This window comes from Lithobates pipiens, unplaced genomic scaffold, assembly GCF_037356315.1.
Source record: "Lithobates pipiens isolate NorthernLeopardFrog02 unplaced genomic scaffold, aLitPip1_a1.2 Scaffold_22, whole genome shotgun sequence".
Taxonomy (NCBI): Eukaryota; Metazoa; Chordata; class Amphibia; order Anura; family Ranidae; genus Lithobates; species Lithobates pipiens.
In genome coordinates, this window is record NW_027507784.1 from 149,513,962 (window position 1) to 149,539,274 (window position 25,313).

General features: G+C 45.7%; 1 protein-coding gene across 1 annotated transcript in view; it reads left to right on the top strand.

The window, feature by feature from the left end:
* Positions 1–25,313, top strand: part of LOC143924250 (parathyroid hormone 2 receptor-like) — a 286,100-nt gene that overhangs the window by 253,730 nt on the left and 7,057 nt on the right. The window lies entirely within an intron of this gene.

The following is a 25,313-nucleotide window of genomic DNA, read 5'->3' on the forward strand; positions in this document are numbered from 1 at the left end:
TGCACAGTGTACACCTAAAGCTACCCCAATTGCTGGTGTTCTTCTGATCCTATATCACAGGCAGCTGCTGCAGCAATTACAGTCGGTGTATTGTGTCATCTGGACAGTGTACGCCTAAAGCTACCCCAATTGCTGGTGTTCTGCTGATTCTATCCGCAGGCAACTGTTGCAATTACAGTCGGTGTACTGTGTCATCTGCACAGTTTGCACCTAAAGCTATGCCAATTGTTGGTGTTCTGCTGATCCTATACCACAGGCAGCTCCAGTAATTACAGTTGGTGTATTGTGTCATCTGCACAGTGTGTGCCTAAACCTACCCCAATTGCTGGTGTTCTTCAGATCTTATACCACAGGCAGGCAGCTGCAGTAATTACAGTCGGTGTATTGTGTCAGCTGCACAGTGTACACCTAAAGCTACCCCAATTGCTGGTGTTTTGCTGATCCTATCCGCAGGCAGCTGTAGCAATTACAGTCGGTGTACTGTGTCATCTACACGGTTTGCACCTAAAGCTACCCCAATTGCTGGTGTTCTGCTGATTCTATAACGCAGGCAGCTCCAGTAATTACAGTTGGTGTATTGTGTGGCCCGGCAAGAAGAACTGAAGAGGGGGAAAAGACAAGACAAGTCAGAAGAAGAGGGCGGTGGTGAAGAAGAAAGCCGGACTCCTCCACTAGTAAAAGAGCTAGCAGAAGATAGCGGAGGAGTCCGGCGAGAAGATCCCCGAAGATGGAAGAAGACCCCCGGAGCTGTGCAATAAACTATTTTAACCCTTGTGTGTTGTGTTTTTTTTACCTTTTTTTCACAGGTGAATGGGTAGGGGTACATTGTACCCCATACTCATTCACATAGGGTGGGGGGCCGGTATCCAGGGGCCCCCTTATTAAAGGGGGCTCACGGATTCCGATAAGCCCCCCGCCGGCAGACCCCGACAACCAACGGCCAGGGTTGTTGGGAAGAGGCCCTTGTCCTCATCAACATGGTGACAAGGTGCTTTGGGGTGTCATGTGGCCTGGTACGGCTCAGGAGGGGGGGGGGCGCTCGCTCGTCCCCACCCCCTTTCCTGACCGACTGGGTAGTGTGCTCGGATAAGGGTCTGATATGGACCTGGGGGGGACCCCCACGCAGTTTTTTCAGCGTAGGGATTCCCCTATAAGTCCATACCAGGTGACGGGGCCAGCGACGCCTCCTTCGCTGGTCCCGGGCTACCTGGAGCCGCTCTCAAAATGAGCGGACTTTTCTCTGGGCGGGAAAAGTCTGTTCATTTCAAAAGTACGGCGGACTAGCACACACGCGGCTGTATTGTCCGCCGGACTCGCATTTCGAACAGATTGATGTACAAAACAACTTTCTTAGTCCGCCGGACTTTTAGGTAAAAAAAGTCCGCATGAGCCCACACACCGCCGGACTTTTCCACTGGATTGTTTGATCGTGTGTACGCAGCTTTAGTCTTACAATATTAACATTAGCTCAGTCTGCACAACCTGATGCTGAGTAGGTGTCTTAGGTATGCCTGGATCTGAATCCACTGAGATGCTTACTGCCCACAGCTCAGTGTCCCACCGCTTACAGGAGCTCCGGCATACTGGGCTTTAAACATAGCTGCTTTGTTCCTGCGCACTGGTGCACATACACGAACGGTGCTGAAACCACGCCCCCTCCTTCCCCACCGAAAAGAACTGTAAAAGCGCGCCCATAGGATCATCATGGTGAAGGCCAGGGGCGAGTGAAGAGACCACCCTCGGACTGCGTGGGACCCTCAGACTGTGTGGGACCCTCGGACTGCGTGGGATCCCCCTTTCAGTTTATGTGGAAGAGCCTGCAGCTGAGGAGGTGAGTGGCTTCTCAGACCAGCTTCACTGAGCGTGTATCCTGGATGGCATGTAAGTATACACTTGGTATGTCTCTTACTTCCTCTAATGGCGGAAACCAGGTAAGACATGCAAACTAGTCAAAAGAAGATATTCCATGATGTGTATAATTTAGGATTGTCTTCACTTACCTTATCTCGGCCGCAGGAACTGCTGATAACAGACAGATCCAACCTTCACCCATCACGGCGGGTAGCGGTGTGCTAACCTTCAGGGTTCTGGGTTCCTGCTCACAGGATCATCTTCCCTGGATCTGTAGAAGACTTTGCCAGAAACTTTTCGTGCGACTTAAATTTGTGCAACCAAACGCTGGATCCAAGAGCCCTGGCCTCAAAAAGACATTGCAGACAAAACCTTGTTTCTTCTTTTACGAGGCCCAGGTACCATCCATTTTAAGAATATTTATTGGCCCAAGGCATGGATTTGGTTTTATAGCTCCTAAGCCCCCGCAGAGACCATAAAACAGAGCTTTCTTCTTAGCACATCTTTAACGTGACCAACCACCTTAGACAATGGTGAAAAAAACCTGAAGTGCTCTCCATATGGGAGGGGTTATATAGGGGAGGAACTCGCCTTGTAATTGAGGTTGCCAGTATCCAATCATCTGATGGTGACTATCTAACCCACTAAGTAATTATCAAAGGCTCTGTGTCCTGTGATGTATGAACAAGAAAGGTGGTTTCTCATGTGCCTTGTATAATGCCCAAGAAATATAGTTTGGAAAATACAAGTGGGTCATGGCACATCTACATTCCAAATGTGACACTTAAGATGGTCATGCACAATCTGATTGTCCAATCTCTGTACAACTTGATATTTAGGCAAAATAGGCACATGAACAATTAATTCCAATTATAGGAAATCAAACAGGCTCTTGCACTCAATCTAATTTATTTAAGCTCTAACTGATTGCAGTGTATGGTCACCTTTAAAGATCAAGCTCTGAAAATGTAAATTTATTGGGTTTATAAACACTTCTCTGTTCTTTGTAATGTATTGAAAGATTTGGGTAAAAAAAGAAAAAAAAAACATTTTAAAGATATATTAGAAGTGAAAGTGAGATTAGCATCAAAATGGTTAATTAACTGAAACACCTACTAATTGCCTAACAAGACACACCCAATTAGATGCAATTAACCAATTGTATTGGGCGTGTGCTATTATAAATGAGAAAACTGCAGTTACCCTAGCGACAGTTTCAGTTTATCTATGCAGGTGTTTATTATTGCTATTTGTGCTTCAATGTGCGCCTATTTTTACGTTCGATTAATGACTTGTCCAGTGCACCAATTAATGTATGAAATGGTGCAGTGCCTTCTTCTTAGTAAATCTAAAATAGTCTCATCTAAACATGCTTGGCAGTGAAAGCAACATTTGCTATGTAAGATGCATAGACATCTGTCAAGAATCCCCACGTTTTTCTTATACACTATTTAGAATATGGTAAACCTAACAACAAATAAAGCAGAACTCTAGCTCAAACATACATAATATTAAAAATGTATAGCCTAATAAAATGTATAGCCTAATAAAATAAAAATTAATAACATATTTTGCTGCAATGCTCATCTTCTGCCTGGAGCTGCCCCTGTAATAATTCCTTCCTAAAAATAAACACCACCGTGTGAGTGACCTACAATGTAGCAGTATTTTGACTACCATTACTGATGGGGACTGTCCCAAAAAGCCTGAATCTATAGGTCTCATTTCCAACCCTATATAAAGTACAGCTGGTCCAGGAACTGCATGGTGATGTCAGTGACAAACGTATTGAATATTGTGAGCGATCCCTAAAACAGTGGAAATTAGTATTATTATTTTTTTTTTTATAGCGATGAAGCCTCATTTGATCTCAATTTTAGTGTCAACTGGAACAAATCACATTATTCCTCTGAAAACAGTCAAAACTGGATAGCTAGAGGCCATTGTCAAACTGATGCATAAATTATGGTGAGGATGGGGATATCGGGTCACTGCTTACTTGGTCCAATAATAATAATGTAACAGAGGAAAGTTTCTTTTGTAAGCCACAATATTTCCTTTCTCTCAATTAAATGACATTCCTTTGTCAGAATGACAAAAAAAAGAAGCAGTTTCAGCAAGACAATGCTCCACCACACTTTGCTATTGCTGTTATAAATGTTTAAATACGTTTCTAAATTAGTAGTTCATAAGGCAAGGTCCAGTCGAATGGTGCCTTAGGTCTCCAGACCTAGCACCACTCTTTTTCTTTAGGGTCATCTGAAGTCAGTAATCTCGGAATGAATCCAGAAAGATCATTGCACTGAAGAAGATAATCATCTCTGCATATAAGAAAAAAACAGCATGCAACAAGTGAACCAGGAGCCGCCCCCTTGGACTTTTAAGGCAGAAATAAAGGTAATGGAGTAAATAAAAGGAAACCATGTACCACCTTTATTGAGTACACAGTATCTGCTGGTTATTCTGCCCCATTAGTTGTATGAAAAACAGCTGAGACCAAAATTCAGAGCGTCTCTCTCACTCGGAAGGGCGCACAGCATAGCCTCGCCCCCAGATCCTACCTGTCCCCACTGTGTTTTTCTAACACAAGTGGGGACTTTCCTTTAGCCGGTGACACGTCGGAGCATGACGTCATCGCGCCCGAGGGGTGGGGCTATGCCGTGCGCCTCCACATCAGAGACGCTTGGAATTCTGGCCTCAGCTGTTTTTCATACAGCTAATGGGGCAGAATAACCAGCATTAGCCAAACAACCTGTGAGGATTGGCTCTCTCATCAGCTGACTCACTATTTAGAGTGCTCTGATACAGCTGGCATGTCTCAGTCTGAGGACTGCCGCTCTGATTTCTGCACCTGTATCAGAACAGTGAACGATAACATACTAGTTTATATAGGCAATTCTGGGTAACACATGCCCTTGTCTTGTTGTTACAGCACACTAGTTGTGTTTGCACACTTATTCTAAAAACATTGATTGAATTACCTTTGTTTTATTGATGGCCGTTCAGACAGCAATACTCTTTTGCTGGTTTAACATCAGGGCGTCCCTTGTGGATGTGAACCAGTGGCCGGCTCTGGGTTGCATACTTGTCCATCTTTGTGTCCATGTGGATTCTTTCAGCCAACGTGGATATTTGTTTTTAACATTTCCCCATGTCTTTTCAATGAACCCTACAGTAAGAGAAGCACGGATTATGAATGCAATGATATAAGGAGTGCTGGACATGACAGTGTGGATGAGGGACACAGAGGGTTAAGCTTTATGGGTGGAGTTCAGGAAAAGGTTTGCAGGAAACAAGTTCAGTGTAGGGGAGGGGTCACATAAAAGGGAGAGGTGTGGCTTTAAGGAATCATTCGGAGCCCAGTGTGACACAGAGGAGGCAGTTTTTTTCGCTGCTCCTCTGCTATGGCGGACCTCGAGGGACTCTTCGCGCGGCTGCGACGGGCGGCGGAGGTGCACGGTGCGGACTGGCTGCGGGAACGTGTGGGTGACCTGACGGACGGCGATGTGGACGGCGGCGGGACAGGTGAGGTTCCACTGCGCGCGCGGAGGTCTCGGCCTCCGGCGCGTTTTTCTCCTGGGCCTACTCCTCGGCCGCCTCGTGACTCCCGGAGCCCGGGGGTGGACCGATCGGTCCCCCCGGCAAAACGACAGGTTATCGGCTCCCCCCGGTCCGGGCGGTCGTTACGCCGCCGAACGGAGGGGGGCGGGGCTTCACGGCCGCATGAAAATGGCGCCGGGACCGCACGGGGCCCGGTGGAGGTGGGGGGGAGTGTGGATGGCTCTGGGTCGGCAGGCCAAGGGGGGGGGGTGCACGTGGCGGGGGATCTGCGGCAGGCTGGGTCTGGGGCCAGCATCCGCGCGGTGGGGGGGAGGGGGGCGCTCCGGGGGGGTCGCATGCCGGAGGGGGGGGAGGGTGGGTCGCAGAAGGCTGCCAAGGTGCCTGGCAGGGCTGGTTTTAGACGCCGGCATGCCGGGGGCGGCGGGGGGAGGAGGACATTGCCTGCAGTCCCGGATCGCAGGGACCGGATGGACCGCGCGGAGCACAGGGGGATTGCCGCGTCCCCGGTGCGCGTTGGAGAGGTCGGTTCGGAGAGCGAGCTGTCCCAGGAGGAGGAGGGGTCCTTTTCTACACCCGGACCGGTACCGGTCGCCGAGGCCCCTGGGGGCCCGGGTAAGTTGCGGGAGTCTACATTGCTGGCGGATGCCTTGCGGGATCTGATGGGGGTGGCGCAGGGGGGTGCGGTGCCCACGGGATCCCGGGATGTATTGGGGGGGGTTGCGGCAGGTTCAGCGCAGGGGGCGGGGCCTGTGGCCCCGGGGGGGCCGTCAGGTCAGTTGCAGGAGCTGTTGGGGGGGCTGCAGGCCCTGGTTGGTAAGTTTGCTGGGGGCTCCGGGTCGCCTCAGGTGGCCCCCTGGATGGGTACTGTGGGGGGGGCCGGGGGGGCGGAGGTCATTCCTGCGCGGGATGCACCGCCTGCCGCGGTGTCGGGGAGCACGGATGCGGGGGCTGTGGGCCCGGGGGTCCCCCCGGTGCCCGCGGACCCGGGGGCGCGGTCTGACCTGGTTAGGATCGCGGATGCTGCCCGGTGCGAAGTCTATGTTTGTTTCGAAGGCCCATTGGGGGCGCATTTGAAGCAGGAGGTGCGGGACAAGATCGGCAAGGGTGAGTATGTGGAGATTTTCTCCTTGCTCCCCCTCGAGAAATTTAATTTGGACAGGGTTAAGCCGGACAGTTCCAAGAAGGACGACGAGGAAAAACGTAGGTATCGGCTGATCCCGCGCACATTTGCAAATTGGCTTCAGGCGTTCGCTATATTGGCTAGCGTGATAGGGGAAAAGAACCCCGAGCATTGCTCGGCGTTATTTTGTTACCTGGACGCGATTGGGGAGGCTCACCGAGTGTATGGAGGGCTGGCTTGGCTGCGCTATGATGAGCAGTTTCGTCAGCGTAAGGCAGTGCGGGCTGACCTGCGGTGGGATCACAAGGACATAAGCCTCTGGATGAGGCTTATGTCTGCTCCGCGGGCCCCCACTCCGTTTCTTCAGGGGGGGGCCGGGAGTGCGTCTTCCTCGGGACTGCCGGCCGGAAAGAAGTGGGGGGTGTGCTGGCCCTTTAATGAAGGGGCTTGTAAATTCGGAGGCGCGTGCCGCTTCAAGCATGAGTGCTCCGGGTGCGGCGGCACCCACCCCCTGTCTCGCTGTTTCAAAAAAGGTCAGCGTGCCAGTGCCGCCGGTCACAAAAGGGATGACGCCGGTGAACCTGGGAAGGATGCTTCCTTTCCTAAATAGGTATCCGGATGGTGCGGCGGCGCGTGGGTTAATTCTGGGTTTTCGGGACGGTTTTAGGATTCCCTGTTCTTTGGGAGGGGTGCCGCCGTTGGCCAGGAATTTGCGATCGGCTTTAGATCACCCGGGGGTTGTGGATGAAAAATTGGGTAAAGAGGTGGCGCTGGGCCGGATGGGTGGTCCTTTCGAAGTGCAGCCGTGGGGGGACCTGGTGGTCTCCCCGTTGGGTGTAGTTCCTAAGAAGGAGCCGGGGAAGTTTCGCTTGATTCATCACCTGTCTTTTCCGAAAGGGGGGTCGGTCAATGATTTCATTGACCCGGAGGCGTGTACGGTTTCCTACACTTCTTTTGACGCGGCGGTACGGTGGGTCAGGCGGTATGGTCGTGGGGCTCTCATGGCCAAGGCGGATGTGGAATCGGCGTTTCGCCTTCTGCCGGTCCACCCGGACAGCTTCCGGCTGTTGGGATGCCACTGGCGGGGCAAGTTTTATGTGGACTTGTGCCTGCCCATGGGTTGTTCCATTTCATGCGCCTATTTTGAAGCTTTTAGTTCATTCTTGGAATGGGTGGTGAGAGATGTTTCGGGCCTGGAGTCGGTCATCCACTATTTGGATGATTTTCTGTGCGTGGGCCCGCCTGCCTCCAGTGTGTGTGCGATTCTTCTGTCCACGTTGCAGCACATTGCGGGCAGGTTCGGGGTGCCGTTGGCGGGGGATAAGACGGAGGGCCCGGTGACGGAATTGAGTTTTCTGGGAATCGTGATTGATTCTGTGGCAATGGAGTGTCGATTGCCAGAGAATAAATTACGGGATCTGCAGGCGGAGTTGGCAGGCATGCAGGGCCGGCCGAAGGTTCAGCTTCGGGCCCTGCAGTCCCTGTTGGGCAAGCTGAATTTCGCTTGCCGGATCATCCCTATGGGCCGTGTGTTCTGCCGACGGCTGTCGGGGGCCACTGCCGGGGTAACCGCCCCTACCCACTTCGTGCGTTTGCGAAGGGAACACCGGGAGGACCTGCGGGCTTGGCATGAATTTTTGGAGTCGTATAATGGGCGGGCTATGTGGATGTCGGGGCCAGTGAGCAACTTCGATGTGGAGTTGGTTACTGACGCGGCTGGCTCAACGGGTTATGGGGCATTTTTCCGGGGTCGGTGGAGTGCGGAACCTTGGCCACGCTCATGGGAGGTTGCGGGGTTGTTGGGCAATTTGGTTTTGCTAGAATTGTTCCCGATAGTGGTGGCATTGGAGTTATGGGGGGCGGAGTTTCGTAATTTGAAGTTGCGCATCAATTGCGATAACATGGGGGTGGTCCAGGTCCTCAATCGGATGACTGCTTCTTCCCCCCCGGTCATCCGGCTGCTGCGACACCTGGTCTTTCGATGTTTGCGGCTCAATGTTTACGTTTATGCTGTGCACATACCTGGGGTGGAGAATTCTTTGGCTGACTCGCTCTCTCGTTTTCAGTGGGACAAGTTCCGGCAGCTGGTGCCGGGAGCGGAGGAGTCGGGGGCGCCATGCCCCGGGTGGATGTGGGAACTTCCCTTGGAATCGCCGCAGGTTGGTTAAAAAGGTCGTTGAGTGAGGCTACATGGTCCGCTTATTCTAGAGTGTGGGCGGAATGGTGGGCGTTCCTGCGGGAGGTTGGAGTGGCTGGTCGGGGCTCCGACCAGCGCTGGGTGGTATTGTACTGGGTTGCCCGGAACATTGAGACGGGCCTGTCTCCCGCATCTATTGAGCGGAAGCTGGCGGGGTTGGCCTTTTTGTTCAAACTGTGGGGGGAGCCGGATGGGACGAAGGATTTTTGGGTGAGGCAAACGTTGAAGGGGTACAGGAGGGATTGGAAGGGTAGGGATGCGCGCCGGCCGGTGTCATTTGACAATCTGGTGGCAATTTGTTCTCGGCTGGTGGACGTTTGCTCGTCTGCTTACGAGACCGTCCTGTTTACGGCAGCGTTTTCGCTGGCGTTTTATGGGGCTTTTAGGATTGGGGAGTTGGTGTGTCGCTCAAAACGGGTGGCTGGGGGTCTGTTGGATCAGGACGTGCAGGTGGTTGCGGATCGGGTGAGTATACGGTTGCGTAGGTCTAAGACTGATCAACGGGGCAAGGGAGTGGCGATTACGCTGCTCGCCCTGCCGGGCTCGGTAGTGTGCCCGGTGGCGGCGGTACGGGCTTTCCGGGCGGTGCGGCCTGGGAGGGCGGGCCCCTTTTTGGTGCACGAGGAGGGCTCTTTTCTATCCCGTTTTCAGTTTGTGTCGGTCTTTCGGCAATGCCTGAGGGCGGTGGGTTTGGATGAGCGGGACTACGCGTCCCACTCTTTTCGGATTGGGGCGGCCACGGAGGCGGCTCGATGTGGGCTGGAGGAGGCGGTGGTTCGCCGGATTGGTAGATGGGAGTCCCGGAGGTTCCGGTCCTATGTCCGGCCGCAGTTGCTACTGGGGTAAGGATGGTGCGGCTGGGGGTTGTTTGCTGTGGGATTTATGGGGGGGAGGACTGTGCTTGTAACATTCCTTTGGTTGTTGTGTTATTTCTCTTGTTTTTATTCCAGATGGAGGTTCTCAACGCCTCGTTTGGATCCTGGGGCATTCGTACGTCTGCTGGGGGGCCAGGAGAGGTGATTCTCTACCAGCAGGCAGGCAATTAGGTATCCCCAGGGAGGTAGCTAGGGTGATGTGGTTGGGTTTCCCGGGCATGAGGTGGGAGCGTGTCATGAGGGAGGTGGAGCGTTTCGCTTTGAGGGATAGGCCCCCGGATGTGCTGGTCGTTCATGCGGGGGGCAATGACCTGGGAGTTCGAAAAGTGAAGGACATTTTGGCGGATATCACGGCTGATGTGTTGCGCATGCGAGTCCTTTTCCCGGGCACCATTTTGGTGTGGTCAGACATTGTGGCCAGAACGGTGTGGCGGGGGGCCAGGTCTTTAGCCAGCCTTGAGAAAACCAGGATTAGGGTTAATAAGGTTGTTGGGCGGTTTGTAGTGCAGAACGGGGGCATTGTGGTAAGACACAGGGAATTGGAGGTGAATGTAGGGCTTTATCTTAGGCGGGATGGCGTTCATCTATCGGATGTGGGGATTGACCTCTGGTCCTTTGGCTTACAGGAGGGCATACAGAAAGCTCTTCGGGTGTGGGGCGGCCCTCAAGGTTGAGGGGGTCACCCTTTCGGGCTGTGGCGGTGTGTTTTCTGGTGGTTTCTGACGGTAGACAGGTACTCAGAAGGGATCTGAGGGTGTGGGGGGCTCATCTAACGATCGGCCCCTCTGGGTATTCCTGAACGTTGGAGGGAATACGGTTATGTTCACTGGCGGAAGTTGTCTCCGACCGGTCACAGGTGGAGGCCTTTGGGAAGTTGGTCAGGTGTACCGCAGTGATTGGGTATTGGCTTAAGTGTGGTCACCGTCAGAGATCACCAGAATGGGCAGTTAATGTTAATTTAAATGTGGTTTAATGTTAATAAAGTTATTTATATTTATATATTTATATATATATTTATATATTTATATATTTTCATATTTACAAGTTATTGGAGTAATTTTGAGTTATGTTTAATAAAGGCTGTTGTGGCCAGTTTACTCCAACCTATGGTGTGGTCTCGTTTCTAATAGATAAGGAATAGTATAAGGGGAACATTCAGACTACACTAGTCAAGAGAAGCACGGATTATGAATGCAATGATATAAGGAGTGCTGGACATGACAGTGTGGATGAGGGACACAGAGGGTTAAGCTTTATGGGTGGAGTTCAGGAAAAGGTTTGCAGGAAACAAGTTCAGTGTAGGGGAGGGGTCACATAAAAGGGAGAGGTGTGGCTTTAAGGAATCATTCGGAGCCCAGTGTGACACAGAGGAGGCAGTTTTCCCACCCTCCCGCCCTATTGTTATGTGTTTGTTTTGTGGTGTTTTGTTGCTGGTCTTTTTCTTCTTTTGCAGGTTTCATCGGTTGTCACGGCAGCTGAAAGTTTTTCGTGTTGGCGGTGTGTTTTCTGGTGGTTTCTGACGGTAGACAGGTACTCAGAAGGGATCTGAGGGTGTGGGGGGCTCATCTAACGATCGGCCCCTCTGGGTATTCCTGAACGTTGGAGGGAATACGGTTATGTTCACTGGCGGAAGTTGTCTCCGACCGGTCACAGGTGGAGGCCTTTGGGAAGTTGGTCAGGTGTACCGCAGTGATTGGGTATTGGCTTAAGTGTGGTCACCGTCAGAGATCACCAGAATGGGCAGTTAATGTTAATTTAAATGTGGTTTAATGTTAATAAAGTTATTTATATTTATATATTTATATATATATTTATATATTTATATATTTTCATATTTACAAGTTATTGGAGTAATTTTGAGTTATGTTTAATAAAGGCTGTTGTGGCCAGTTTACTCCAACCTATGGTGTGGTCTCGTTTCTAATAGATAAGGAATAGTATAAGGGGAACATTCAGACTACACTAGTCATGTGTAAGTACCTTTAAGCCTAAATAGTATATAGCTCATTATGTAAAATCATTTGCTTTTTATGTACTATTGTACAAATACTTTGTAACTATAATTATGTTGCAACTAAAGATAAAGTCACCCAAGTATAAATCTTCCCTGATGAAGGAAAATATGTAGCAATAAAATTTCTGAAACATGTCGGGTGTATGCTACAAATTTTTATGGACTGCCCTCAGCCTATCTCTGGCAGTGCCTGGATTATTAGCTTTGGGTTTGCTATATATATATATATATATATATATATATATATATATATATATATATTTATATATATATATTAACTGGTTCATTGGTGTACTTTTTGTATATTTTAATGTGCTTGTTTATGACTACAAAATTTATCAGATATTGTGTACTCAATAAAAGTGGCACATGGTTGCCTTTTATTCACTCCATTACCTTTATTTCTGTCTTAAAAGTCCAAGGGGGTGGCCCCTGTTACATTTGTTGCATGCTCTTTTTTTTATCATGTTTTAACCACTTAAGGACTGAGCCTCTTTTTGAGATGTGTTGTTTAAAACAGTTTTTTTTTTTGCTAGAAAATTACTTAGAATCCCCAAACATTATATTTTTTTATAACATCCTAGAGAATAAAATGGTGGTTGTTGCAATACTTTCTGTCACACAGTATTTGCTCAGTGGTCTTACAAGTGCACTTTTTTTTGGAAAAAATACACTTTTTAAATTAAAAAATAATACAACAGTAAAGTTAGCCCAATTTTTTTTATACTGTGAAAGATAATGTTATGCTGAGTAAATTGATACCCAATATATCACGCTTCAAAATTGCACCTGCTCGTGGAATGGCGACAAACTTTTGCCCTTAAAAATCTCCATAGGTGACGTTTAAAGAATTCTACAGGTTGCATGTCTTAAGTTAGAGAGGAGCTCTAGGACTGGAATTATGGTTCTTGCTCTACCGATCGTGGTGATACCTCACATGTGTGGTTTAAATACCGTTTTTATATGCGGGAGCTATTCACATATGCGTTCCCTTTTGTACGCGAGCTCAGCGGGATGGGTCGTTTTTAAAAATATTTTTTTCTTATTTATTTTACCTTTTATTTTTTATTTTACACTGTTTTTTTTTTTTTTATTGTGTCACTTTTATGCCTATTACAAGGAATGTAAACATCCCTTGCAATAGAAAAAAAGCATGACAGGACCTCTTAAAATGAGATATGGGGTCAAAAAGACCTCAAATCTCATATTTACACTTAAATGCAATAAAAAATATCTAAAAAAAATGGCCCTTTAAGAGCTGTGGGTGGAAGCCCTGCATTGTTATGGAGAAGGTTGGGCGCCATCTTTCCCTCACTTGTCTCCCAGCCAGGGTGAAGATCCGATCTCCTCTGCAGCTGCCGATGGATCCAGTAAGCAGCAGAGGGCACCGGAGAGTGGCGGGAGGGGGGCTTCTCTCCCGCCGCCGATAAAAGTTAATCTGCCAAAGAGGCCACTCTTATCAGAAACTGGGCAAAACCGGGAAATGTTGATCTAAACAAGCATTTCCCCTTTCTGCCTAGTGACAGGACACTCATCACAGCTTCCTGTGATCGGGAGCAGTGATCAATGTCATGTCACCCGTAGCCCATCTGCCCCACAGTTAGAACACATTCCTAGGACACACTTAACCCCTTCAGCACCCCCTACTGGTTAACCCCTTCACTGCCAGTGTCATTTTTACAGTAATCAGTGCAATGTATAGCACTAATCGCTGTATAAATAAATACTGTATAATAAATGTCAGTGGTTCCAAAATGGCATCAAAAGTGTCCGTTGTGTCCACCATAATGTCGCAGTAGCAATAAAAATCACCGATCTCCGCCATTGCTAGCAATTTTTTTTTATAAAAATGCCATAAAACTATCCCCTATTTTGTAAACGCTATAACTTTTGTGCAAACTAATCAGTAAACGCTTATTGCGTTTTTTTTTTCTTTTACTAAAAATATGTAGAAGAATACATGTCGGTCTAAACTAAGGAAAAAGTTTTTTTTAATATATATTTTTTGGGGATATTTATTATAGCAAAAAGTAAAAAATATTGCTTTTTTTTTTTCAAAATTGTTGCTCTTTTTTTGTTTATAGCGCAAAAAATAAAAACTGCAGAGGTGATCAACTACCCCCAAAAGAAAGTTCTATTTGTGGGGCAAAAAGGACGCCAATTTTGTTTGGGAGCCACATCGCACGACCGCGCAATTGTCAGTTAAAATGACACAGTGCCGAATCACAAAAAGTGCTCTGGCCTTTGGGCAGCCAAATGGTCTGGGGCTGAAGTGGTTAAGAAATGTTTAACTTTCTTATATTCAGTATTTGAGCATTTATTGTAATAAAACTTTTCCCAATTGATTTACATTTTTAGCGGTCTGGGGCTGAAGTGGTTAAGAAATGTTCAACTTTCTTATATTCAGTATTTGAGCATTTAATAAAACTTTTCCCAATTAATTTACATTTTTAGTAGAGAGATGCTAACTAGAATTTATTTTAAAAAAATGTGTATGCAGCGATTGCTTACGTAGCTTTAATATGCCATTGTGACCATTATTTGCATAAAGAGGTACAACTACCAATTTTGTTTTAACTGGAGAGATATTTAAAGTATTTGTAATATTGATATAGCCGTTTGCTATTCTCTTGTATCTTTTATACAGTTGGCTGTCACATATTTGGGAAACACTAAACAGTTATGGTTTTCCAGGTAGCCAATGCTACCATTTTTATGGTGATAAAAGCAGGTGCATGCAGGGTAATTTAAGAAAGTGCTTGTACAGTATATATATCATTTTATTTTATTTTATTGAATGTGAGACCTCAGTTGGCAATATGAAAATGTTACGGTTTAGATGATGCTTTTTTCCATGTGTAACCCTGTAATGCTGCATTGCTGGATGTGGTATTCTAAATGCTACTTCTATAGGAGTGAATGTTTCAATTTCACATTTTGAAAAAATAAATAAATAACTAAAACCGAAAGCTTACTTCAAGTGTAGAGATGTAGCGGATGAGTTTAACCTCATATATGCTTTTTCAGTTTGGTGAATTTGTTAATAACCATGAAATAGATATGGATATTTAAAGTGAAGATAAGATATGCTGAATATTACACCTGTGTAGTGATGAGCAATTCAATTTGCAGAGCAGGTGAATTGGCAAATTGTTTTTTTCCCCCCTTCTGAGTATGCATGTAAATCTTCCCAGTCCTCAGAGAGTCGTATGATGATTCATGGTTGCGTGGTTCCTTGCAATGTGTAGCTCTCTACAGATAAGCAAATTATATTGACATGATCATCATTCTGCCTGTGTTTCGGGTTACACCATTTATTTGTGGCCTTTTTTTAGCATTTCCAGCAACAGCAATCAGTCATAGAGTGACAATTGCAAGGTCTTGCATCATTACAGTAACTTCACTAAGCTCCAATGAATTGTAGTGATACATTGAATCTAACATTCCCTACATTGTGCAGCCTAAGAAATGTTGTATTTCCATGTATCAAGTACTTCCTGGAGTAAATGTCTCACACATAGCCCATAAAAAATGTACCCCACAACTGCATAACTCAGTGTTAGTAGTGCAGATATATTAAAGTTTATACAAGACATTAGGGATGATATCCTTGTAGCTGGAGGATTAAAAACCATGTGGTCATCCTTTCTGATCCCTTTGGGCTCTTTCAAATGGCTGTTGTGTTTATCAGTTTTTCATCTGTTTATTTTTTAGATAAAAAATGGACAGCAATTCATTCATTCTACCGGCTTGTGGATTTACAGTAAATGGATGATCATTAATTTTACAGCTGTCTACACCCATGTTGATTCAGGTGCATTATTTTAACCGCTTGCCGACCACCCACCACAGTTAGACTGTGGCAAAGTGGCTCGGCTGTGCAAATCCCCGTAGGTGTACGTCGATTTGTGCACAGCCCTGTGTGGGCGCGTATGTGCCGCCTCTGATTGGCCAGCGGGAGAGCCAATAAGCAAGTCCGATGGACTCGATGTCCATCTGCCATTCACGATCGTTTCCCACAGAGACAGAACAGGGATCTGCTGAAGTAAACAAGGCAGTTCTCCGTTCTGACAGGTGATTGCTATGCAGAAAGACGGATCTGTGTGTTATCCCGGGCAGACCATCCATACAGTTAGTAAACACACAGTTAACTCCTTGGTCGCCCCTGATGTTAACCCCTTCCCTGCCAGTGTCATTAGTACAATGTCAGCGCATATTTTTAGCGCTGATCACTGTAATGTCACTGGTTCTCAAAAAAGTGTCAAAAATGCCAGTTAGGTGTCTGATCCTTCCTCTGCAATGTTGCAGTCCCACTAAAGATCACCGCCATTACTAGTAAAAAAAAAAAAAATGATAAATCTATCCCCTATTTTGTAGACAATATAACTTTTGCACAAACCAATCAATATACACTTATTGGGTTTTTTTTTTTTGATCAATATTATGTAGCAGAATACATTTTGGCCTAAATTGGTGGAGAAATTAAATTTTTTAATTTTTTTTATTGGGTATGTTTTATAGCAAAAAATAAAAAATATTGTTTTCAAAATTGACAGTCTTTTTTTGTTTATAGCGCAAAAAATAAAAACCGCAGAGGTGATCAAATACCACCAAAAGAAAGCTCTATTTTTGGGAAAAAAGGTCATCAATTTTATTTGGATACAGCTTCCCACAACCACGCAATTGTCAGTTAAATTAACGCAGTGCCGTATCGCAAAAAATGGCCTGGTAATTAAGGGGGTAAATCCTTCTGGTCGTTAAGTGGTTAACAAAGCTGCATCCTTTTCCGCTTAGACAGATATGAATAGATTGTAAACAGATATTGTGCATTTATTTCTGTTCTGTTTATCTCCATTTTTAGGCAAAAAACATATTTTTTGTTCATAATTTTGCTACATATTATTATTTACTTCAAGAACTAAAACAAATTAATGCAAAACCAGATGTAAACTGATGTAAACAGAACTGAACTGAAGATGAATGTGCAAACTGATGTAAACAGAAGTATCATGAATCAGTATTCATAAGTTATTCATCAGTTTTTTCCTTAGCAAAAAACGTCACTTAAAGTGGAGTTGCCCCCCAAAAAATAAAACTACTTAAAATTCTTAAAAAAAATCAAAAAAAAATAATTGGCAAAAAAAAAATTTTTCACTCACCTCTAAATACCGGTTGCTAGGGGGTCCCTCGTAGTCTGCCTTCTTCATTGCCCGGGCTGGTGACATCACTTCCCCTCGCGCCGCACATTCACCTGGGACCTGTCACGTGTCCCAGGTGACTGTACGGCGTATCACGGCGCCCTGCGCCGCTCGCGCATGCGCAGTGGGTGCCCGGCTGTGAAGCCACAGCCGGGTGCCCACAGTATGCATGACGGCGCCGCGAGCGGAGTGGGGAGCGAGGGGGGGGCTTCGTTCCCCCGCATCGCTGGAACCCGGGACAGGTAAGTGTCCGATTATTAAAAGCCAGCAGCTGCAGTATTTGTAGCTGCTGACTTTTAATTTTTTTTTTTAGGGGGTACCCCACTTTAACTAGACATGTGCAGAGTAAAATATTTCATTTCGGAATTTCGTTTTCGTCCAAAAAATGTATTTATTTAGTTACTCCCGAAATTTGTTTTTATTTATTTCGTTCTTCGTTCAAAAATAGCATTCGTCCGAAAATTCACATGAATTGTGGTTGAATCTGTCTTTGAAGGCTTATGGTGTCTGTCGAATGTATAAAGAAGATTCGATGGAGCTAGTATATAGCATACTTCATGTGAACTTTAGAACCCTATTAAAGTCTATGGGACTCCAATGTTCAAAATCTAAAGTGCTCATTTTAAAGGCTAATATGCAAGTTACTGTCCTAAAAAGTGTTTGGGGGCCTGGGTCCTGCCCCAGGGGACATGTATAAATGCAAAAAAAAGTTTTAAAAAGGGAAGTTTTTTTGGGAGCAGTGATTTTAATAATGATTAAAGTGAAACAATAAAAGTATAATATTCCTTTAAATTTCATACCTGGGGGGTGTCTATAGTATGCCTGTGAAGGGGCGCATGTTTCTGGTGCTTAGAACTGTCATTGCACAAAGTGTCATTTATGCAGGAAAAAAAGTCCTTTAAAATCACTCGCAGCTATTATGAATTGTCAGCTCCGTAATACAGAGAACACTACAAAAAGCGTGGGGGTCCCCCAAATTGAATTACCAAGCCCTTCAGGTCTGGTATGGATATTAAAAATTTTGAACCCTGCATCAAAAAAAAAAAATGTGGTTTCCCCCTAAATATCCATACCGGACCCTTTATCCGAGCACTCAACCTGGCAGGCCACAGGAAAAGAGGGGGGGGGGGCGAGAGAGCGGCTTACCCTCCCTCCTGAACCATACCAGGCCACATGCCCTCAACGTTGGGAGGATGCTTTGGGGGTCTGTGACCCCTCAAAGCACCTTGTCCCCATGTTGATGAGGACAAGGGCCTCATCCCCACAACCCTGGCCGGTGGTTGTGGGGGTCTGCGGGCAGGGGGCTTATTAGAATCTGGAAGTCCCGTTTAACAAGGGGATCCCCAGATCCCGTCCCCCCATTTTTGAAATGGTAAGGGGGTACAAAAGTACCCCTACCATTTCACAAAGAAAATGTAAAATATAGTTAAATAAGACAAACACACTTTTGAAAAATTCCTTTATTAAAAAAATAAAAAAATTAAAAAAAGATTCCAGCGGTGGTAATCCACTCTTGCTATCCAGTGCAGCGAATCCATCCATCTTCTGTCTCCACGGAGGAGACACTGCGGGGATCCCGGCGGCCTGACGTTTGTTATATGCGGAGGGCGGGGCCACCCGTCACCTGACCCCGCCCCCTCTGATGCAAGGGAAAACCCGGGCTTCTCCGGGATGTATGGGTGACCCCGCCCCCCTATGATGTAACACAGGCAGGTTTCCGTTACATCAGAGGGGGCGGGTCACCCATACGTCACGGGGAAGCCCGGGTTTCCCCTTGCATCAGAGGGGGTGGGGTCAGGTGACGGGTGGCCCCGCCCTCTGCATATAACAAACGTCAGGCCCCCGGGATCCCCGCAGTGTCTCCTCCGTGGAGACAGAAGATGGATGGATTCGCTGTGTTGGATCAGATCAGCCATCGCTGGAGAGATGATCATCCATCGCTAGATAGCAAGAGTGTATTACCACCGCTGGAATCTTTTTAAAAAAAAATTTATTTTTAACAAAGGAATTTTTCAAAAGTGTGTTTGTCTTATTTAACAATTTTTTACACTTTGTTGGTGAAATGGTAGGGGTACTTTGTACCCCCTTACCATTTCAAATAGGGGGGGCGGGATCTGGGGGTCGGTAATTATTAGTTATCCTCCATGGTTAAACAAAAGAGCTAATATGGTTGCAGCAAAACACTGACAGAGGTGCAAACCCTCCCCTCAGATTATTATAGTGATACAAAAATGGTGTTGCGCTCCACACAAGAACTAAATTAAATTCAATAGTGGTGAATAAATAATCGCATACAAGATCTAAAACACACCTATGCGATTATTACAGATCAATTGATTATATCAATACCCTATATATATAAAATCATTATAAAGTGACCAGTATAAATATTCAAGTAGTACACATATTCCTAGTAAAGTGCAAGTGAAACAATAGGTAACAAAGTCACAAATAGTAATGATAACAATACAGAAAGTGTACGATCCAAAATGTGTCTTAATCCGTAAAGTGCATCCAAGTGAAACAAATATTAAAAAATATATACATAAGAAAATATAATATAAGGGTAAAAATCAATAAATAAATAGACAAAAAAGTAAAAATAGATATAAAAACACAATCCAAAGAAATTCTTAAAGTGTCTCTATTTATAGAAAAAATTGCAATCCGTATCAGGTCATGCAAATAAGTGAGTCCACACTGTGCTTTGTAATAAACTAGTTCTGTGAACAAACACGGGATAATTCCACCGGTGATCTCCCAAATCCTCAAGACAGGTGCTCGCACACTGAGTGCAGTGGGTACCTTACCTCACTGCTGTCAGTTAAACAGCAATACGTTTCAATGGTTAAAGTGTATGTTCTCAGCTGGTATAGATATCCCAGGCAATCCCCTCTAGGTACTCAGCCATGGACCATAGATCACACCTGGAAAAAAGAGAAGGGGCTCCAATAGTGAAGTAATGTCCGACAAGTTTTATTATAGAAAGGACATAGTCCTGGGTACTCACATTTAGTAGCACAATTAAAAGCGAAAATTACAGCTAAAAACGAACGGACTCCTCGTTCGTACCCCGGACGTCGCTTCCGGTATCCTCCTAAGCCAATCCTACGCGTATCGTCATTGATCACGTGACTTTAACAGGTCTAGTCCCTGATGAAGTCACGTGATCAATGATCAAATAGCTGAAATTCGGACGAAAATGCATTCGGACGAAAACGAATGCACATGTCTACACTTAACTGATTGATACCTATGTAAAAGGATCCTCATATGGGACTGGTGCTTTGAGCAGGAGGGAAAAAGCACATCATATTTGCATATTATGACAGAGTTACCTTCCAAAGAGCCCTTTTCTGCCACAATCATCGACACTCTCCCTCATCAGTCAGTTGCCACTGTTGACTTCTTAATTCGGCCTTCTTCTGGATTCTGCATCATTGGCCATTTCACATGGCCATGCAGGTCTGTCCTGGGTCCTGGACATCTTCACTCCAGGACAATACAGTGTCCCAGAATACACAGAGCAAATGTAACCTGCAGGTTAACGCAGACTGTACTTCCTCGGGAGGACACCCTCTCAGCAATTAACACTAATCACCTCAGTGAGTAAATGTAAACATTTACCAAGAACTTTAGGAATTTAGAGATTGCATATAACACAGCAGAGTAAAATTGTACATCTTTAGTGAGGGAAAATTGGCTTAAAGGTGTTATAAACCTTTCCATCTGCACCTTGCATAAGATGTACATTGATTATGAAGTTCCATGGTGTGATTTATTACCCTGGCCTATAGTACGGTACATTTTCACATTTCTTTGTGCAATTTTTAATTGTGTAGAACAGTGGTTCTCAACTCCTGTCCTCAGGACCCACCAACAGACCAAATTTGCAAGATAACTGAAATACTAGACATGTGCATTCGTTTTCGTCCGAATGCATTTTCGTCCGAATTTCAGCTATTTTCCTTTTCGTTTTGACAAATGATAACGAAAGCACAAAATCCGAAAAACGAAAGATCCGACATAAATAAATGCTTTATTTTTGTTTTCATTGTTACAACAGTTCGATATAGAATAGGAGATTCGACATGACTCTGACAACAATCTGTCTATAGAACCTGTGGTCGAATGTGCCTAACCTTACCTCTATTAGTCCAAGATTATATAGAGAAAATATTCGACAGAGAAAAAAGATTTGACAGAGAGAAAAGATTCTGCAAGTTACTGTCCTAAAAAGTGTTTGGGGACCCGGGTCCTGCCCCAGGGGACATGTATCAATGCAAAAAAAAGTTTTAAAAACGGCCGTTTTTTCGGGAGCAGTGATTTTAATAATGATTAAAGTGAAACAATAAAAGTGTAATATTCCTTTAAATTTCGTAGGGGGGGGGGGGGGTTGTCTATAGTATGCCTGTGAAGGGGCGCATGTTTCCCGTGCTTAGAATTGTCCCTGCACAAAGTGTCATTTATGCAGGAAAAAAAGTCCTTTAAAATCACTCGCAGCTATTATGAATTGTCGGCTCCGTAATACAGAGAACACTCATTGAAAGTCATTGATAAATAAATAAATAAATAAATAAATAAAAAAGCGTGGGGGTCCCCCAAATTCAATTACCAGGCCCTTCAGGTCTGGTATGGATATTAAGGGGAACCCTGCCTCAAATTTAAGAAAAAATTTGACGTGGGGTTCCCCCTAAATATCCATAACCAGACCCTTCAGGTCTGGTATGGATATTAAGGGGAACCCCGCATCAAATTTAAAAAAAAATTGACGTGGGATTCCCCCTAAAAATCCATACCAGACCCTTTATCCGAGCACGCAACCTGGCAGGCCGCAGGAAAAGAGGGGGGGACGAGAGAGCGGCCCCCCCTCCCTCCTGAACCGTACCAGGCCACATGCCCTCAACATTGGGAGGATGCTTTGGGGGTCTGTGACCCCTCAAAGCACCTTGTCCCCATGTTGATGAGGACAAGGGCCTCATCCCCACAACCCTGGCCGGTGGTTGTGGAGGTCTGCGGACGGGGGGCTTATCAGAATCTGGAAGCCCCCTTTAACAAGGGGACCCCCAGATCCCGGCCCCCCCTGTTTGAAATGGTAAGGGGGTACAAAAGTACCCCTACCATTTCACAAAGAAAGTGTAAAAAATGGTTAAATAAAACAAACACACTTTTGAAAAATTCCTTTATTAAAAATAAAAAAATAAAAAAAAGATTCCAGCGGCGGTAATCCACTCTTGCTATCCAGCGACGAACGGTCATCTCTCCAGCGATGTCTCATCTCATCCAGCGCAGCGATCCATCCTTCTTCTGTCTCCTCCACGGAGACACTGCAGGCATTCCGGCGGCTGACGTTTCTTATATACGGAGGGCGGGGCCACCCGTCACCTGACCCCGCCCCCCTCTGACGCAAGGGGAAATCCGGGGTTCCCTGTGACGTAGGGGTGACCCGCACCCCTCTGATGTAACACAGGCAGGTTTCCGTTACATCAGAGGGGGGCGGGGTCACCCATACGTCATGGGGAACCCCGGGTTTCCCCTTGCGTCAGAGGGGGCGGGGTCAGGTGACGGGTGGCCCCGCCCTCCGTATATAAGAAACGTCAGCCGCCGGAATGCCTGCAGTGTCTCCGTGGAGGAGACAGAAGAAGGATGTATTCGCTGCGCTGGATGAGATGAGACATCGCTGGAGAGATGACCGTCCGTCGCTGGATAGCAAGAGTGGATTACCGCCGCTGGAATCTTTTTTTTATTTTTAATAAAGAAATTTTTCAAAAGTGTGTTTGTTTTATTTAACCATTTTTTACACTTTCTTTGTGAAATGGTAGGGGTACTTTTGTACCCCCTTACCATTTCAAACAGGGGGGGGGGGGCGGGATCTGGGGGTCCCCTTGTTAAAGGGGGCTTCCAGATTCTGATAAGCCCCCCGCCCGCAGACCTCCACAACCACCGGCCAGGGTTGTGGGGATGAGAACCTTGTCCTCATCAACATGGGGACAAGGTGCTTTGAGGGGTCACGGACCCCCAAAGCATCCTCCCAATGTTGAGGGCATGTGGCCTGGTACGGTTCAGGAGGGAGGGGGGGCCGCTCTCTCGCCCCCCCCCTTTTAGATTTTGAACGTTGGAGTCCCATAGACTTTAATAGGGTTCTAAAGTATGCTATATAGTTAGCTCCGTCGAATCTTCTTTATACATTCGACAGACACCATAAGCCTTCCAAGACAGATTCGACCGTAATTCATGTGGATTTTCGGACGAATGCAACTTTTGAACGAAAAACGAAATAAATAAAAACGAATTTCGGGAGTAACTAAATAAATTAAGTTTTCGGACGAAAACGAAATTCCGAAACTAAATATTTTACTCTGCACATGTCTATGAAATACATCAGTCTGCATCTCTCCAAGGTAATATCGAAAATCTGGCCGGTCAATGGGTCCTGAGGACAGGAGTTGGGAACCACTGGTGTAGAAGCATGAGGCATGTGACATGGCACTGGACATGTTAATTTGCAAGACCTATGTTTGTTGTCTGAGAACTGCATTTTCCTGTAAAGGAACATTTCCCACAGTCCCTGGGTTTCTCATTCTAGTGCTGGTACAGGTGAGAGCTAATTAGATCTGCAGGAAGAGCATTCAAACACACAGAAAACTCATCAGGCAGTTGGGAAATGTTTTTTACTACTTTAACACTTCAACATTTGTGATTGGACGCAGAGCATATGGCAGCACATACACTGGATGCTGTGGAACCCAGAACAAGAAATGGTCTTGTCCATTTGGTGATTAGGGACAAGCTAGCTGTAGCAAACCATGGAGCAGTGGCAGTGCGTCCAAAAGGGCGCACGGGCGCCGCCCCCTCTCTCCTGCCATCCCCTCTATCACCAATAGATGGATTCATGCATTGCATGAATTGATCTATTGCCTCCGCTACCACCCCCTATTTCCCTATATGGTTTGTCAGCTTTCTCTACAACAGATTAAAATACACTAAGCATCGTACACAAGATTGGATTTTCCAACGGGAATTGTGTGTTGATAGAGTGTTGGTGGAAAAACCTACCATTTATATGCTCCATCTGACAAATGTTGGATGGCAGACTTTAACATTTTACGCATATAGTGGTCTGTTGTTGGAATTCCCGATCGTGTGTACACAGACAAAAGTCCAAAGTACAAACCCACATGCTCAAAATCAATGCTCACCAAGCACAACATTAGCAGAAGGTGCCCAAAGGGTGGAGCTAAAGAGCTGAAAAACCACATAGTAGGTCACCACGATCATGTTTGTTGGCTGACAATTGTGTGCTGTTTGTATGCAGGACAAGTTCCTGGCCAACGCCCTTCGGACAAAAGACCGACACTTTGTCTGCGGAAAATCCGATTGTGTGTACGAGGCTTTACCCTATGGCAACTCTATGTAACCCCCTTTTATAGTAAAAGGGATGGTGCATGAAAATAACCATCATTATTGTCTCTAAAATTACTTTTTGCAATAGAATTTGTATGGCAAAATTTATTATGAATTCGCCAGAAACACACAGCTTGGACCCGCAGCTTCAAACCCAAGGAAGTGTCAAACCTGAACCTCATTCCTACTGCTGATATTGCAACTGTGGAAACTGGTATGAATTGCTTATAGGTTGAAGGTATCAATTAGTATACAAACACAATTTTTATTTATTTATATACTAATCAGAAAACTTAAACATGTTCTAAACTCTAAAGATATTTTTACCTTAATGCATTCCCTGTATTAGAGTAAAAAAATCTTTCACTGCCTGTTCCCCACACACTCCGTACACCTTAAAACACTTACCTGTCTATCCTCTTGATCTAGCACTGTGCCTATCTGCATCAATGCTGCTCTCTCTTCCTGCTCTCACAGGACACACTGAGAGTAGTAGAAGCTAATGGCTCCTGCTGTCAGTCATATCCTGTGAGGAGTGAGAGAGAGAGAGAGGGGGGTGTGACCAAGCCAAACTGTGTGTGTCTATGGATGCACACAGCCTAGCTCAGGAGCATGCCCACATGGGTGCCCCCTCAGCACACAGCTTGCTATGGGGGCACCCACAAGAAATGAGCCAAAAGAGGAAGTTAGCTACCACTCTGTGCAATGCCATTGCACAGAAAAGGTAAGTATAACATCTTTATTAAAAAAAAAAAACTTTACAATCACTTTAACAGGTAATTATCATAGCAGTTGTAATTTTTAATTGGAAATGTGTTTGTGTTTTCTTTCTTCCCCAAAAAACTCACTCTATCGCCCCTCACTACCACCCACATTCTCCTGTGATAAACCCTTTTTCCCACGACAGACAGCATCTTGCAACCCAACATCTTGTATCATAGAACATTCATCACTAATATATTTACACAAAGCACCAACAACTTTATTCAGACTCATATACTGAAACACAATTTTTAACACATATAATAAAATATTATAAAGTCAATCAAGATGAAAACACGGCTGTTTTATGTTAAAATAACATGCCCTGAGA